This window comes from Leuresthes tenuis, unplaced genomic scaffold, assembly GCF_036924035.1.
Source record: "Leuresthes tenuis unplaced genomic scaffold, fLeuTen1.0.hap1 SCAF_20, whole genome shotgun sequence".
Taxonomy (NCBI): Eukaryota; Metazoa; Chordata; class Actinopteri; order Atheriniformes; family Atherinopsidae; genus Leuresthes; species Leuresthes tenuis.
The window spans coordinates 9,478,536-9,495,598 of NW_027325374.1; the positions used below are offsets into that span (position 1 = coordinate 9,478,536).

The window sequence follows — 17,063 nt, forward strand, 5'->3', positions numbered from 1 at the left end:
TAGCCGAGTGTAAAATTAGTTTTATTCTCTGAATGGACTTCTGGAAGCCTGTAAATGAATGAATGAGGTGTAGGCGTCTGAGCTTGGTGCTGTCTGCTTTCATGGAATCAGGACCTAAAGAAGGGGGTCTCTCTTTGTAGCTTGCTGAGTTCAAAAAAAGCCTTTGGAGGCATCTCTCCCAAGGGGATCCACCATAGACACACAAGGGTATCCTACTGTACTGATCCCTCTACAGTGAACGTCATGTGTGTTTTTGACCTTTCGGCTGCCATCTGCCATAAAGTCACGAACATGCAGTGTTTGGTTTTTGAAACATGATCCCTGTAGTGTAGTTTGGCGCTGAAATAGTTGACTAAATAATACACTTTGCAGGCAGCTATTTAAAACTTGTATGTAGGGAGGATGATGCAATTCATGATGGCAGTAATGCTTCTTTATTTTCAGTGATTATGCATTTGTTAAATCCTCAGTACTGAGTAAGAGCTCTGTTTACTTACAGAATATTAACTCACTACTGGTTAAGTTTTATGATATTGATATATTTGATTGTTTGATTTTTGAATGCCGTTGCTTTTTACAGAGTGCTTTTCTCTTTTTTTGCCATTCTATGTGACATTTATTGGTGTTTCTCCAACTTTGGTCTAGAGACACTTCTGATACAAGAGTTTCACAATATTTGCAGTGAAGTCACATGCATTCATGGTTGTCCATAGAACACCGCAGTCCCAGTCTCCTCCCTAAAGCCCAATGACTTAATCCTCTGATCTTACTGATATGACAGAGGTCATGCTCTATGGTGAGACTTCATGAGAACCCAAAAAGGTTTAAACAGGAGGAACGGGACATGCTATCGTGACCAAACACATTGCTTGGACTTGCTAGTACAATAGAAAAAAAAATACTTCTAGAAATACTCAATAATACTAGAAAAGATCATTTGTAAAAATTCTGCCATACCCTTAAGCTTAACTTTAAAGGACTCGCTCATCCATCTGCCCTCTGTGACTTCAGACCAATTGCCTTACCAGCCAACATAAAAGTCTTGGGGAGGCTGTTACTGGCTCTACCGACTAACACCTTTCAGGACCCACTACAGTTATCATCCTAGGCTTGGGTTTGAACTTGCCATCATCTACCTTACTTTTATCTGGATAAAACACACAGTACTATGAGGATCGTGTTCTTTGATTTCTCCAGTGCTTTTAACACAATTTAGCCTGCATGTAAGAATTCTCCTTATTTAAGAAGCTTCAGAAAATAGCGGCCGATGCCTCCTGACACCTGCCCAGTTTATGTGACCCCAGAGGTTTTGTCTGAAAATCTGGCTCGCAGCACAGGAGCATCACAGGAGACTGTATCCTGACCATTTCTCTTCACTCTGTACATCTCAAGTCTTCAAGTACCACTCAGAGTCATGTCATCTCCAGAAATGCTCAGATAATCCTGCCGTTGTTTGGTGTATCAGTGATGGACAAGAAGCTCATCTCATCTTGAACACACGCAAAAAAAAAAAACCCAGAAGAGATCATTGTTGATTTTAGGAGTGCTGGTAATAAGCCAGACACTATTTTCATCCTTGGAAAAGAGATGGAGATGGTGGAGGGCAGCATATATGTAGGTTTTCACATGGACAACAGACTGAATTGGAAATGCAACACTGACGCTGTCTACAAGAAGGAACTATATTTCAGCGAGGTGTTGCCTATATTCTATAACTCTGGTGGAGAGTACACTTTGCTTTGCAGCCATATGCTTGGGCAGCAGCGTCCGAGTCACTCTTACACATTACACACATTTTACATCCAACTCGAAGAATCGAACAATTGGATAAAGGGAGCTGGCTCTGTGCTGCTCTTTTCAAGCTTGCTTATTTGTTAGCAACAGAGGAGAAAGTACATCTGGCGACCAGGCATCGAGCTACAGAGGGCTAGAAATTCAGTTGGTTTAAACCTACAGCCTAGTTACGCACCATTTCACTACTGACTGGTCCATGGATAGCAGTACACAGTCATATAGTTGAAAGTATTTATCATCCATCACTGTTCAACTGCTGTTAGTTGATTCATTACTAATTCAGATGTTAGAAAAAATCTAAGTCTACTTTTCCCCTTTCTGTCAGTAAATTGGTAAAGTTTGCTGCAAACTAACAGCTGACTAACTTTCATTGCAAAAATGTTACTCACAACCATACAAGTTTTTCCATCAACGGCTTCAACATCCCTCGATCTGCTGGATGATTTTTTTTTTCAGTTGGACATCTGGCTTAATCCTTGCTCAGTGGCAAAAATACACATCATTACCAATGCACCAGGGCAGAAATATTTAGCTACACATGACGTGTAAAAGTAGATTAAGTTATAATGCTTAATTAGCCAGCTCCTTTGGCAAGAGCTTGAATGTAACAAATGTTAATTTCACTGCAAAACTCTGTCACTCTACTTAAAAGTAGAAAGAAAATGATGACGCATACATGGCAGTTCAGGAGTAGTATGTTCTGTACAGCATGCTTTGGTATGCACTTTTGGAATAGTAGCTCTGCAGGGTTTTTCATGTGCACAAAAAGCTAAATAACACATTGAGGATCAGGGAAAAACACAAAGGCATATTTGACCTTTTTAAACAGCATGTCTTTTGATTCTTTTTGAAGGTGAAAAAATGATCCACTTTTGTTTTGTTTCCATCCAAAAAGGTCAGCTCTGAACATGTAGGGTGCTTTATTATAGATAGGGAGGCCTAATTAAATGAATTATGAGGTGCTTACTTCATGCTTTCTTATCATTTTTGATCATGAGTGGAAACTCCCTGTAGTGTTTAAAGGAGTTATACAAGGTTCTCTTGGCTAGAGATTAGAGGTAATATAAACTGAATATTGATATGTTTACTGAGACCCTAGAAGCTGTGGCTTAGATCTTGGATTTGTTTAGACTGAAGACTTAGGAGACACATAAGATTTGTTGTTATGACCTCTCGTGTACTTATTTAACGTTAATTATTCCTACATTTCCCTTTCTGTGAAAGAAGATCTTGTGGAAAAGGATGAATGTTGTAAATTGACCTGAGGCATTGCCGTTCTTGTGGGAGGCAACTCATTTGCAAATGATTCTAATCTTAGAACATTGGTCATGCACTATCATTATTAACACTACTTATAGCTGTGATGTGTAAGAGTGAGTTCTGCTAACATCAAAATAGACAAAAGCTAAGCTAACTCACCCATAAGTTAATTACGTCCAACAATTTACCATCAGAGAAGCAGAATCTTTCTTCATTATAAAGTACACTATGACAGTCTTGAGCCACCACTTACTTTATATTGTATATCCAGGAAAGCAAGAAATAGGGATGGCAAATCAGTAAAATGTGCAAAAATAAATAAAGATTATTATAAATCTCATTATCATTATAAAAGGCAAAAAATTAATTAATTAGAAAAAAATAAAAAAGATTTAAAAAACTAGTTTGAAAGTCAATATTTGGTTTTATTATTTAGCACAATCTGAACCCTCTTAGATAAGCTATCTTGTAACTTCTTTTAAGTAGTCTTCAGGTTTCTTGAAGGACATTCCAAAGCTCTTTGGAGGTTGTTGCCTTTTGTTCTGGTCTCTGTCAAGATGATCCCACACTGCTTCAATAATGTTGAGGTTCAAGCTCTGGGGAGGATTCACCACTCCATAAGATCTGTTGCCACGGATTTTAAGTCCAGTTCTTGAGTAGTCTGGCACATCTTCTATCTATTTTCCCTGTTTCCCTTTCTTATGAATGGCTTCCTGACAATTGGTCCAGATGCATATTTCTTACGGGCATCACTTTCATTTTCTTTAAATTTCTTTGTGGACACACTCAGAAATATGTTTGTGAAGACTGTTTGTGAGTAACAGTGCCAACAGTAGTTGCTGAATAATACTATAGTACCTTATAAATGCAACTAAAGAAGTGATCCTAAATCATCTGTCTGTGTGACATGCAGTAACAAAGGGCCTAAAGATACCATTTAAAATTGGTTCTCTGCCAAGTTTTCTGTTATCTGTAGACACAGCGCTGGTTTATCCCTTAATTTTGGTTGGTTTTTTTGTATGTTTCATAGGTCATTGTGAAGTAGCAAACAAAAAAAATCTCCTCAATTTACCAACATACTGGACTGAAAATTAGTGAAAAAGCAGCAGATGTCCAAACAAAAACCTGAAAAGACTTTCAGAAAGTTATTTCCCATGTCCACTTTAAAAGATTACATGTGAAATGTAAAGAAATGAGGGGTTGCTCTAAACTTTTGCACACTACTGTATAGAGCTCCTGGTGCTATTGAAATATTTGCTGTATGAACACATTATCATGGAAGTCACCTGTTTAAAATTAAATTTTAGACATCAAAGAGTTTACTCTCATGTGATTAGATCTCTTGCCTTCTTCAGTTAATCTGTACACTGAAGTGATTTATCAAGAGATGCTTTTTGGCAAAACCCTCAGCACAGATGCAGCTTGTTACAGCAGCCACCAAGGAGCAGGACTGAGCTGATTGAAGGTAAATTTGTCATTATTTGCAGTGGCATAAAAACTAAATGAAAAATAGCTGGGCTTAAACAATTGTAGAGTCAAAACTACTTTCATATGTAATTACAGCCACTAGGAACGATGCACAATATTCTGTCACACACCCAATTGTGGTTTTACTCAATCATCATTACTCTTATTAAAAACATCCGAGAACCATCAGAATTCTTTCCATGCGTTTGCCTTGTCACACTCTCGAATTTTAAACGTTCCTCTTCTATTAAGCGAAATTTGTTTTGTCACGATTCAAACGCAGACACAGCACACGACTTAGATGTTTCACCACTTCCTCTGTGTCCTGTGTGGCGCCTCAGCAGAAGCATAGCCACAGCCTTTTGATGGTAATTGTGTCTCTCCTCCAGCTCTACACATGCTGAGATGGTTCCTCCTCCAAAGGCAGTTCCTTAACTGCTCCACAAACCTGCTTACATTGTCTTTTTATTTGGACAAAATAACCTGCAGTCAAAAGCACTCTTTAAAGACGGCTGCTCCAGAGGAGGTGGAGACGATGTATAAATCCAGGACAACAGCGATTATTTATTTGTGTCAGCTTTCTGTGGCCGTTTTACTTCAAATGTTTCCGCTGCAAATGATTCAAAAGAAAAATCCATTTTATGTGAAAGCTGAAGCTTTTAGCCAAACTGACTGCTCGCTCTGTAAGGTCAAGGATTGAGTGAGTGGTTATTTTGCTCCTAGTGTTATTAGATTGCCTATCTATCACTGGTCATGTGATTGATACTGACTCAGCTTGAATGAATGATGAGGCAGAGCCATCTTCCTACACAGCACAGAGTGGCCAGATTACTGAGGCAGGTTGTGTGAAAAAAGCTCATGAGGGATATAGGAAGGTGAAAAAATCTACCCATAGTGGCATGCAAATGTGGAATACCCTTATTCCTGATACACTGATCTTCTAAACGACAAAAAAGTTTGAATGTTAAACTTTAAAGCTGAAATGTATTTTTGCACAAATATGAGGTCTAAGATAACTTTTACCAAGGTTTCTGCCCATAATTCTCTGTTTTAATTACACTTTTGAATCATTTGGGAGACAAGGATCGTGATTTTTGCAATTTTTGAGAAATAGATAGTAGATAGTCCCTTCTTACTGAATACCAATTTTCAGTCTGTGGTCATCACTGTCTGATACTCCTCTTCAAGACAAGTGATACACACTAGCAGGAGAGAGATCTGGACTGTAGCCAGACCAGTCAAGCATACACACTCTGTGTTTGTTAAGCTGCACTGTACTAGGTCATGTGAAATGAGGTCTGGTATTGTCCTGCTGGAATAACCTCAGACCTCCTGGTAAAAGATGTAGCCTGGATGGTTGTCTCTCCAAAACTCCAGTATACATCTCCACATCAATGGTATGTTCCGACTCATGCAAGTCATCCAGGACATGGACGCTGATGCACCACCATACTATCCGACATGATATGAGGGTGACTTTTGTGTTGATGGCATTGCATATTAGCTTAATTTAAAATTCTTAAATCATAAGGACAGATAATGAAAATATTTTTTAATTTTTACTGTGTTTCTGTTAAAAAAACGTTTCAACTTATTAAAAAATAAAAGATTTAGGCTTTTGTTGCATTTTAGAAAAACTCCTCAACTTTTAGATTATAGAGAATAGCTTGAAAAGCAAACTATCCACTTTATCTGGGAATATTCTGGGATTGCCCTGCGGAGTGTGATGGGTCATTGTTCATCAGGATCGTTGATGAAGTGCTGTCCCATAAACTTTGTTGCATTTGTGTTCTTTCTTATAATCAATAAAAACTAGTGGCTTGCTACCATTGGAAAAGATGCATGTTCATGCCTTCACACTGTCCCCATGGCTATGGTTAATGATTTGAATCACAAGATGTTCCAAGCCTTCTCAGTAGTTATTTTCCTTCCCATCCTTCTGCTACACATCTTTGTTTTCATCTGTCCAAAGAATGCTGTGGAAATAAGACTTTTAAAAAGTGGCAAAGTCAAATAAATGGATTGGATAGACCTCAAAAGAACAGTGCATGAAAGATGACCCAGTGATCGAACAGAACTAGAGCCTTTCAGCAGGAAAATGATTTTATTTGCTGTCTGCAACATAGATCCATCCTTCCATCCATCCATTTTCTATACCCATTTTATCCAATTCAGGGGGGCTGGAGTCTGCTGGACTGGTAGCTGAGGAAGGATAAGTACCTCAAAGTTTTTCTGCAAATACTATTAATTCAAAGGTAGCCTATATGCTGCTAACCACAGGTATTGGCACAAACAGGTAATTAAATTGATTTAATTCTATCATGCCATAGAAATTTGCAGATTTAAGGCTCAAAATATACCAGGTAGACGTTGTTAATTTTGTTCTGTCATAGTTTATCAACCTCTCCAAGCCTTTAATTGCACACTTGTTGCTCCTTTCCTACACAGGACAGATAGCACCAGCTGTTCCATGTCCACACAAGACCAATCAGAATTTCAAAAAAGAGAAAAATATATTCCGATGCCTGTAGTAGGAAGCTTATAAGTGAATAATGAAACACCACATATATTTGCCCTAAAGTATTTTAAATGATAGCACAATTTGCTATGTATGTGATGTTTGCATATATGTTGAGCTCAGGGCACTTTGGTCATGTTACCTCATCAAACAGATGTTTCTGCCTGAGACAGATGTTTCCCAGACTTTTCAAAGGAGACAGTTTACAGACTTTTGGCCTTGATCATTTTCAGGAAATCATTAGATTGCAACACATGGTAGCAGTTGTTAAATCCAAGGAAAACAGGGTAGAGATAGAAGTTAGAGTATATTTTTACTTTGGTAGTTATTCTGTATAAACCAGCGAGAAAATCATTGATTTAGTTGGTTAGTTGGTTGGTTAGATAGTTGGTTCAAACTTAGCTAACATTTAAATCCTCACGCAATGTTGACTAGATTTGATGCTTTCTTTGTTGTAGATTTTTATATAACAGTATTGAAATTCCAAGGATGCGCAGTTATTCTTACAAAGAGATTGACAACTGTGACTTTTCCAAACAGCTCCGAGTGCTTGATATGTTGTTCAGTGCATGGGGAATGTATGGGGAATGGGGAATAGCACAACTGAGTGACTTGAGGCATGGGCCTGTCGCATGTCACAGGTTGACTGTATGTTTATGTAGCTGTCCATAAAGGGGAGGAGCTGTCTACATGTGCATTCAGGGCTTTTTAGAGCAGCAGTGGCAGAGTGAGCCTCAGGGCTCTGCAATGCACTGGGCTTGTTATGGAGCTGTCAGTGTTGGGGAGCAGTACAAAAATGCAACAGTCGTGTCTTTTTGGATGGTGGACCAGAAAGCCACAGTTGATTATTAATCACAGATATAAATAAGACTGCATTTTTACCACAACAAAGCTGCCATTATATTGTTATAAAAAAGCACCGTGGGGATTTCTTTGTTAAAAAAATTTATTCCCCGCTGGGCTTTCTTACCCAGAATTAATTGGATTTCACCTGTAAAAGCCCAACAGTTCTTAAAGATCCATCCTTTTCAATCAAAACATAAATGAGACATGCTAACAGGATTGCAGCTGTCATAACTCATGGGGATTGGGAGCAGAGGTGCATAGATTTATTTCATTTTTACACCGTGCGTAGCATCTTATTTATGATCAAGCTCTTAACTTGGAATTGATACAATATATTTAAGCAGTCCAATAAGGAAAATGAGTGATTAGGTGTATTTACTGGCAGCCAGTTATTTTTTCCATCTCTTTCTTTCCTTTTTTTGAACATAGATAAAATGTCAATTGAATTCTTGTTTCTTTAACTACCAAGCAATCTTTTTGCTTGATTTGGGAAGTAAAACTCTGACTGTGCAGTTGTTTTTATTTCATGGAGTAGTGTTTGCTCTCTTAGTTCAGATACTGAAAATGCTTTATGGTTTGTCTCTGTGTGGAGTAATTGTAAACCACACAAACAAAGGCTATTTGTTGTGGACATCTGCGCTGTCTTGTAGCGCTAGTTTCTTTGATAAGTGTGGCTGTAGGGGCTGTAAAGCAGTTCTGCCATCATCCCTCAGCCCTGTCCTCTGTTACATATGAACTAGTGACTAAACTGACAGGCTTATTTACACCAGGACATATGTTGCCAAAATAATTCCATCGCTCCCGTGCCAAACACTGCTGGTTCACAGACATATCTCACTGGCAAATTGCAATGAGTTAAAGGCAGCAGAGAATGAGCAAAGAGAGAATTGTTGTATTAATTCATCAGTCATTTGGTTTAAATGCACTTCTTCAATGGATAAGTGGATTAGATCTTTTTCCTCTTCGACTGTTCAATTACCCGGGCAGCCATAAAAACCCGAAGTTCAGTCTTCAGAGTGAGATATCGTTGCGCTGCTCGTAGCAATAACAGAAAGATTTAGGGTGAGCCCTTCTCCTGTGACAGAGACCCGGCAGAAGTGTTCTCTCTGCCACCAGATATTGCGGTCCCCAGCTGCTTTTTAAACACGGAACCATCATTTTACAGCTCCGACTCAGATCTTTCTGCATCTCTCTCATCTGCCTTCACAGTGTCCTGGATGTATATAAATGCAAATGAGACCAGAAAGGTATGAGGAAAAAAAACAAACAAAAAAACAAATGAGACATAAAGCAGATTTGAGAAAGTGGCCATACAGAATTAAGCCGTCGCTGTCTGGCCCATAAACTCCCTAATGCCTTTTTATCCTATTTCTCATATCACCTCTTAGTGGTTGGATTAACTTTCGGTCACAGGAAACTCCCCTGTGAACTATGCAGTCTAATGTGTTCATTGATCACAGTGTGTGCATCTCCTGTTGTGCTGTTTGTATTTCAGCTGTGTTATTTGCTTCAGCAGTCGGGGGCGGGTTCATCAGCAAGTGAAGGTAGATTTCTGGTTATTCAAAAGTTGGATTTATCCAAAAGTAGTTTAATATAGACAGCATGGTATTCCCCTATTCTACTCTTTGTATGTTCAGTTGCAAATTGTGTAGCAACATCTTTATTGAATCTTTAGTATGAACAATTATGATGCATGAATCTAAACCTGAATCTAAAAGAGTGACTTAGTCAATTGCGCTTACAATTTAAGGTAATTCAGAAGTGCTTGAAAATGCATTACCTACATACCTTACCTCAAAAATATCATCCATTTTTTATTCTCACTTTATCCCATTCAAGGTCGTGGGAGGCTAAAGCCAGTTACACCTACCATCAGGCGAAAGGCAGGCTACGTCCTGGACTGGCTGCAATTCAGCCCAAGCTGAAATTTGAACCAGGAACCTTCCTGTAGAAAGTGCCAGTCATCACATTAATGCTCAGTACACAGTACACAAAATAGCATATCCAAGTAAATATAATTAAAAAAGAAAACATAACTAAAACAGTTATGCTCAGAATATTTTAATCACATCACTGCAGGCCATATGAGGCAGAATGGTCAATCATAGCATTTACAACCAGAGATATATGTATCTGGTTGTAAATGTAATATGTTTGAAGTATGATTAAATTTGTTCGGTATAACTAGCCCCTTCAGATGCAGGAGAAGCAAGAGAATTCCCATTTACTTTGAGAGTGTCTTTTGAATGCACAGAAGCTGAATTCTAACTACAGGACACTTTTCACATGAGTGTCAAGTTTTATTATCTAATATGGTGACTTATAAGAACCTTCAGCTCACTGCATATGACTCTATGAAATAACACAGCTGAGTTCAATTACATTCTGTTTTATCTATATAACACCAGTTTCCAACAAAATGTATTTGCTCAATGTATTTAGAAGCAATATGATTAATTAAGTTTAATAATCTGACTAAAAAAGGTTTGTTGGATTTCGTGGGTGATCAGACTTTGGCACAAAATTGGCTTATTAATTAGCAGATATTGCATTTAGCAGTGCATTTTATTTACTCCTGGCAAAGTCCATCTCTCGCCTCTTCCCTTCTCTACTGTATTTTGGCACTTTCAGCCAATTAGAAAAAAAAAAAACAGTTGGCAGAAGTAACATTCATTTTATCCCAGCATGCAACATGCCATGACGTACCTTTACATTTTCTAATGAAATACTGAGTCAGCTAGTTTTTCAAACATGTAATTGTGGTATCATTAAGTTGATTCCCTCCCTCAGATCAGTGTGTTGGTAGTGCTTTTTCAAAATCATTTTAGACTTGAATTGAATTTAGTACTTATGTTTTTGCATTTTTGCGATACTCATTCTCAAGATCCACCCTTCGGTTCAAGTATGATTGCTTCAGGCTCCAAAAAGACTAAAGCTCAGTATACACTGTGAGATGCCAGGCCATCCCAGATAAAAGATGACCAGTGTGAAAGAATCATGGAGAAATCTTCGATTATGGTTAAGAATGTCTCACCATGGACAGAGAGAGATGTCCATTGTCACAAACTTGCTGTCAAAGATAACCAGAGATGAATTTCTGCCAGTGTCAGAAATTTAGGGCAATCATCTTAAAGTGTGTCCACTGCTATGACCTACATCTCCTAAGGAGTGTAGCGTGGACTGACACACTGGTCATTGCAAAACTGACGCTGATGTGTGAAAATCAGACAGACCCGAACAATGTAAACCAAAGGCAAACTAACTAAATGTAATTTGTGGAATTCAATCAAAGAAGCAAATCTGGCTGAGTTGTAGCTTCAGAAGCCTTCCGTAAGATGTGTCCTCCAGCTCTTACCATGACTCCACAAAGAACAACGCACCATGTAAAGGAATAAAGGAGGAATTACAAATTCTAATCACAGTGTGTAGCTGCCTTAAGATGGCAATCACCAAATGCTGATTGCTTCAGATTTCCAGCGTTTACCCTTATGAGTGATGTCATGACGGTTATGTCCTCCTCCTAAATAATGTGTCAAACATTTCTTTACAATATGAGTTGAATATGAGCACAGGTAAGAGTTACTCTTTAATCATCATTATCATCGTTTTTATATAGTTCTCCATCTTTACAGTACACTCAGGCAAAATAATTGTTGCCACATGAAAATAGGAAGTAAAATAAATATGAATTGAATTTTCTCCCATCGGATAAGACACACAAAAAAAGCCCATCAGCATAAAGCTTTGTCTCTTCCGTCACTTACCAAGTGACTGAACACACCTCCAATTGCCCATCTGCTGAAGCAGCATTTGTTCTTCTTAATGGGTCACTGTAATTGGCAGGAGTCAGGATGCGAGCGCTGCTCTATGGTGTGTGGTTTTGGTTACTGGAGTCTTGAGAGTGATGAAGCCTCTGCCAGCTGTGGATTCGAGTATGCTGCTACTGCTCATATGGGCCTCCATTCATCTCCTCTTCACCCCACGGTGGTCTGCTCCGCAGTGACAATGCTACTGGGAAAAATGGCCACCTGGGAGCTGAGTACCTAATGAAGCGCTTTTTTTTTGCTCCTCAGTCAACCACTTTCCCCAACACCAACAATCCCTCCATCTCACATCTGGCCTGGCAGCAGAGCAGATCTGCTGAGGAACTTGGGAAGTGAGAATATTGCATTTTGCAAACCGTGTTTCACATGACCAGATCCACAAAGCCTACATGCATGCAAACTCAAGCCTTTTTATTTCTCCTTGTGACAGTAAAGCCATTAGCTGCCTGGTGGCGGTTTTCACTTGTCAAGTGTTATGAGAGGCCTCTCAGAACTCATGGCCAGTTCACAAATTTCTCTACATTACTGAGATGGGTTTGTGAGGAGGGTGCAGTTCTCCTAATGAGTCCTTTCCATCTAACTTTTTTCCTTCCTGTCACCCTGGATCCATTCATATTTGGCTCTTATGCAACCAGCTCTCAAGCTGAATAGGGAGACCATGCAAACGGACGAACGGTTGTTACTCCGATATGAGGAGAGCATTTAAGCGTTTGTCTCTTTGCATGGCTTTTGTGGATGATTGATTCTGGTTTTAAGATGTCAGCCTGGCACAACCATTTACCTTCTAGAGTCTTACTCTCTCCTATGGACTTCATTCCAGTCTTTTGGCTTATTTTTTTTGGTAAGTGTGAGTGCTTCAGGGAAATAGAAATGTGGTGTGCACATAATAATGATTACAGCTCATGATCAATGAATCCTGAGGTTTTCCTCTCCTGCTCACCAATCATAGCTTTCTGTACTTATCTAACTGTAACACCCTGACTCTTTCGCTTACCACCCCACCATTCATTGAGAAACCTCTTTCACAGAGGCCACTGAAATTAGCCACGGCTGTTTGATGAAAGCCCAACCACTACAGGACCTGTCGCAGAGCCAAGACATAAATCATTCCCCTGCGCGGGAGCTGTGGCAGGCCCAGACACACATCCAACAACTGAGATTTACGCCGCATATCAAAACACTGCCTCACAATCTGGATCCTCTCCACCAGGTCATCTTTAAATTGGTTATTGATCTTCCAATCCCAAAATGAATCATATGTTGCCAACACTGTTTAGGTTCAACGTTTACAGTTGTGTGGCTAATATGCAGCCTGGGGATGGATTATAGTTCAGAAACCAGGAGAAAACAAGTACCTGGGCCAATCATGGAGTCAATTACCTTCAGATGAATAGATGTCCCGTTATCATGCAGCAGAACCTCATTATAACACATCACAACAGTTAAACAAGAAGCAGACAGCTGGTGAAGTAAGTAGCCATTTTACTGCGGTGATTGTGACCCCAGTTGTTGTGAATAATTACAGTAACTATTGTTATTATGTACAGATATTATTATGTGCAACATTTTTGAAGTTGTTCAGAAATGTATTATATTCGGTGGCTAAAAATTCCTCACTTTCATTTTCATTCTTACTTATTACTTGTTTAAAGAGCTACTCTGTGTGAGTGTATGCAGGTGAAGTGCACAGGATTTTAATTTTACTGTGAAGGATTCTGTCAAAGCTGAATCAGTGCCCTTTTTTTCTACATCTAACGTAAATGAGACTGGTTCTGTGGAAGTAGCTCATTTCTGCTCTTGGCACATAATATATTCTGACATATTATTTAATGGGCCCTCACTTCTCGCCCAATTAGGCTTCAAGATAGTGTGTAAATGTAGCTCCTGCCCTTGGAACAGTTTCCTTATAAATGCCAGAGTGGCCATTACGCAAAAATCACTTTCCGAGTGAAAACAGACAGCTAAGATATAAACTCAGCTTTCACTGAAAGCTGGTAAGAATGACTGTGATTGTCTTTCTTTGGGGTTCCCCTTAAATGTCAGTATCCAAGGCCATGGATATTTCTTTCATGTTGCTTTCTATTGGGAAAATATCATGCTCATTTTCATTGTCAAAGATGTCTGCATCATTGCTCAGGTTTCTGATTTAGTCAATAATGAGTAGCTCATTGTAACTAATTAGCTGCTAAATGGAATCAGTTTGTGATCTTAACTGTCGAGTTTTTAGATTCATGTGCCCATGTTAAGTTGTAGATGCTCATCCAGTACATGATAATTAATGACAACAGAGCTGATGTGCTCTGTGACCACTGGAGAAGTTAACTTTTTGTCACATGCTGTGCATACGAGGGTCTAAAGTCAATGGACTCTGAACCTACTTTGCTTTTGTCATTTAACAGCCACCATGATCCTATATTTCTCTTGTACTCTGGAAAGCCGATGAGCAGGGGGGAGGGGTTTTGGATGGACAGCTCTGATTCTCTCTGCTCCACTTTCCAGTCAATAGCAGCCAGCAGGTAAGACTCTGACTCTCTCTGCAGCATGGCAGACACTTATTAGTGGTAATGTTCTCCCATCATCCATCTCCAGGTGGGCTTCCTCCATTGATCTCAATGCCAAGTCTTGTCACAAGCTGCTCCTCATGCAGTGCACTCGTCGCCGCCAGCACCGGCTTTCAATGACCCAGCTTAATGTTCTGTCAATAGACCCATGGCAGGACAGCTTGAATTAGACCTGTGAGATGACTTACATGCAGCGTGGGGTGTTTTTTATGCAACTGTTTCAACTTTAGCCCGGATAAACAAAATTAAACACAGGGGCTCAAAATATACAAGATGCCTTACTCTTCTAAGCATACTCTCTGGCAGTTTGGTCAGATGTTACATCAATATTCTCTTACTGAGTTGATTAGCTTGGACTCTCCTGCAATAAGAATGAAATGCAGGCGTTTTTTGTTTATTTGAATTAAACTAGTTGTCTGGTTGAGTGTGGATACAAGTGAAATCAGCTGATTCAAAACTATGGGCTGTCAACCTGCACCTAGCTCAACAGGGTGGACCACCAAACTTCAGTTGATTTAAGTTGTTAATTTACTTTAAACCTTATGCCACAGACCCAGGGCTGAATTTAGTCTTTTGCTCTAAACCTTTTAAGTCCAGGTTCTGTTGTTTGAGATGCACCTCATTTTGACTCTTTTCCAAAGATATGGGGGCCTCTATACCTGGGTCTGTGCTAATAAATAAATGAGTACATCCATGGTTAAGTACTTACATGTGAAAAAAATGTATAGACATTTTTTTTTACTAACTAAACATAAGGCATGTATACATTATGTGCATGTGTTTGAAGATGTTCAGAACTGCCTGGGGCATGCATATTGCATATATTTTACGTTTCTATAAGTAATAAAAGAGCAATGTCTTTTAATGGCAAATGGTTTGCTTTCAACATACAGCATCATATTGTTGTGTGTTATCTAATCACATGCTTCAATGTAAATCAAGTTCATGCAAAGTGATTCCAATATAAAACGCACCTCAAAGAATACAGGGATGATGATGATCTGCAGTATCATCGAGTCTTTGGTACCACTGACCCACTGAACTGTTCGTTTTATCCACGTGAGTCTAAATGCTTTCCCCCCTTGTTTATATTCCAACTATAATTGGACAAGTTTGTGGAAGCTTGACTAAATGTTTTATGTTTTTTGGGCTCTTGGTCAAATTGGTTCAACCAATGTAAAATTAAAATTGTTTGTCTCTATAGACTTTATTAGATGCCAGTGAAATGAGGCCATCTGTTGGGAGGGAGTTAGTAAATTTGCCATGCTGCAAAGAGACAACCTCATGCAAATGAGTTTAGTTACATGGAGCTTTAACTGAGACTGATCATTAATGTTGTGATTTAATTAACAGCTACAGAACATAGCCTATAGTTACGGTCAATAGTATTGACACTATTGACACACTGAATTAAGAGTAAAGGATTTGGAATATCTTACGAAATAAATGCTATCGAAGCAATTTCAGAATTTTGTATTTTAATACAAAAAGAGAATATTTCAGTAAAAAAAGCTATTAGGGAAATATAGTATATTAGTTAGTCTATGCCTCCCAGACCAAAACATGGTGGAGATTCTATCATGCCTTGGGGTTGCTTCACATTGAGTATATCAATAGCATCATGAAATCGGAGGACTGCTAAAACATCTTATATCGAAATAGTTCAATAGAATAGGTTTGAAGCTAAGGCCTTTGGTCTTAAACCAGAACCAGACAACTTGAGGCACATCATACAGCACATAAGAATGGTTGAAATAAAGAACATGGACTGTTTTAGACTACACAACAACTTCTGTCCAGACCTAAACCTCATTTAAAACCCTCTGAGAGCTTGAGCTGAAATTTGCTACTGCAAACATAACTCCTCTGTTTTTTGTGCACGCTTATATGAGCTTCTCTACCTGGGGAAGATGCGAGTAGCTTCTTGACTGTTACAGGAAATGTTTTAGAAGTGGTCATTGCTGTCAAAGGGACTGCAACTAAGATTGTCAATAATTGTGTCCAAGGAACACAACTATTGGCGCAGTTGCATGTGTTGCCTTTTTACTTCACTATGGAATTTATTGATGTCTATAACTTTTTTTTTTCATTATTGAATATATGAGATCTTAACTGGTTCTTTGGCATTTGGTGCTGAAGACTGTATTTATAATGAAGGGATGTCAATTATGTTCGCTGAGCTTTTTGTTTGGAGTCTAAGCAAAATATGACTGATGGTGTAACCTGCCACAGTGTCATAAAACATTGGTAACAATGGCTTTCTAGTACTTGTTTGGTATTTTATTGCAACGGAAATTGAAAAGCATTCAGAGTATTAATTGAACAAAGACCTAACACCTCATTTCCACATACAGCTCTGTGTGCAGATACAAGTCAGTTGGCAATTTGATGGATCACTGTCTAATTAGTGCATTTTCAAGGGAAAAGCTCAGACTACCTATAATTCACATGTTGTCAGGTTGTCAATTGACAGGTTCCTAAGAAAGCCTCAAATCCTCAAATATTATAGTGCATGTACATCTTATAACAACATTTTTTTTTAAAAACGGACTACATGTTTGGCAAGACAACCTTCTACCTCATTAGAAACATGGTCTGTGTCTTACTGTGCTTTTTTTAAATTTTATTTTTGATTGAGATACTCTGCATGGCTGACACATAGCTACAGTCAATATTTGAATATTGACACATCTTTTATAGGTTACTGCTGCAATAGAGACAAGTGAAGTTAAATAAAACTGTATTTAACTAAGACCTGTAAAACCAGTGAAGTTAAATAAAACTGTATTTAAC

The 17,063-nt window shown here is 38.7% G+C and overlaps 1 protein-coding gene across 1 annotated transcript in view; it reads left to right on the top strand.

Annotated features, from left to right (window-relative positions):
* Nucleotides 1-17,063, top strand: part of LOC140278195 (carbohydrate sulfotransferase 15-like) — a 234,996-nt gene that overhangs the window by 193,770 nt on the left and 24,163 nt on the right. The window lies entirely within an intron of this gene.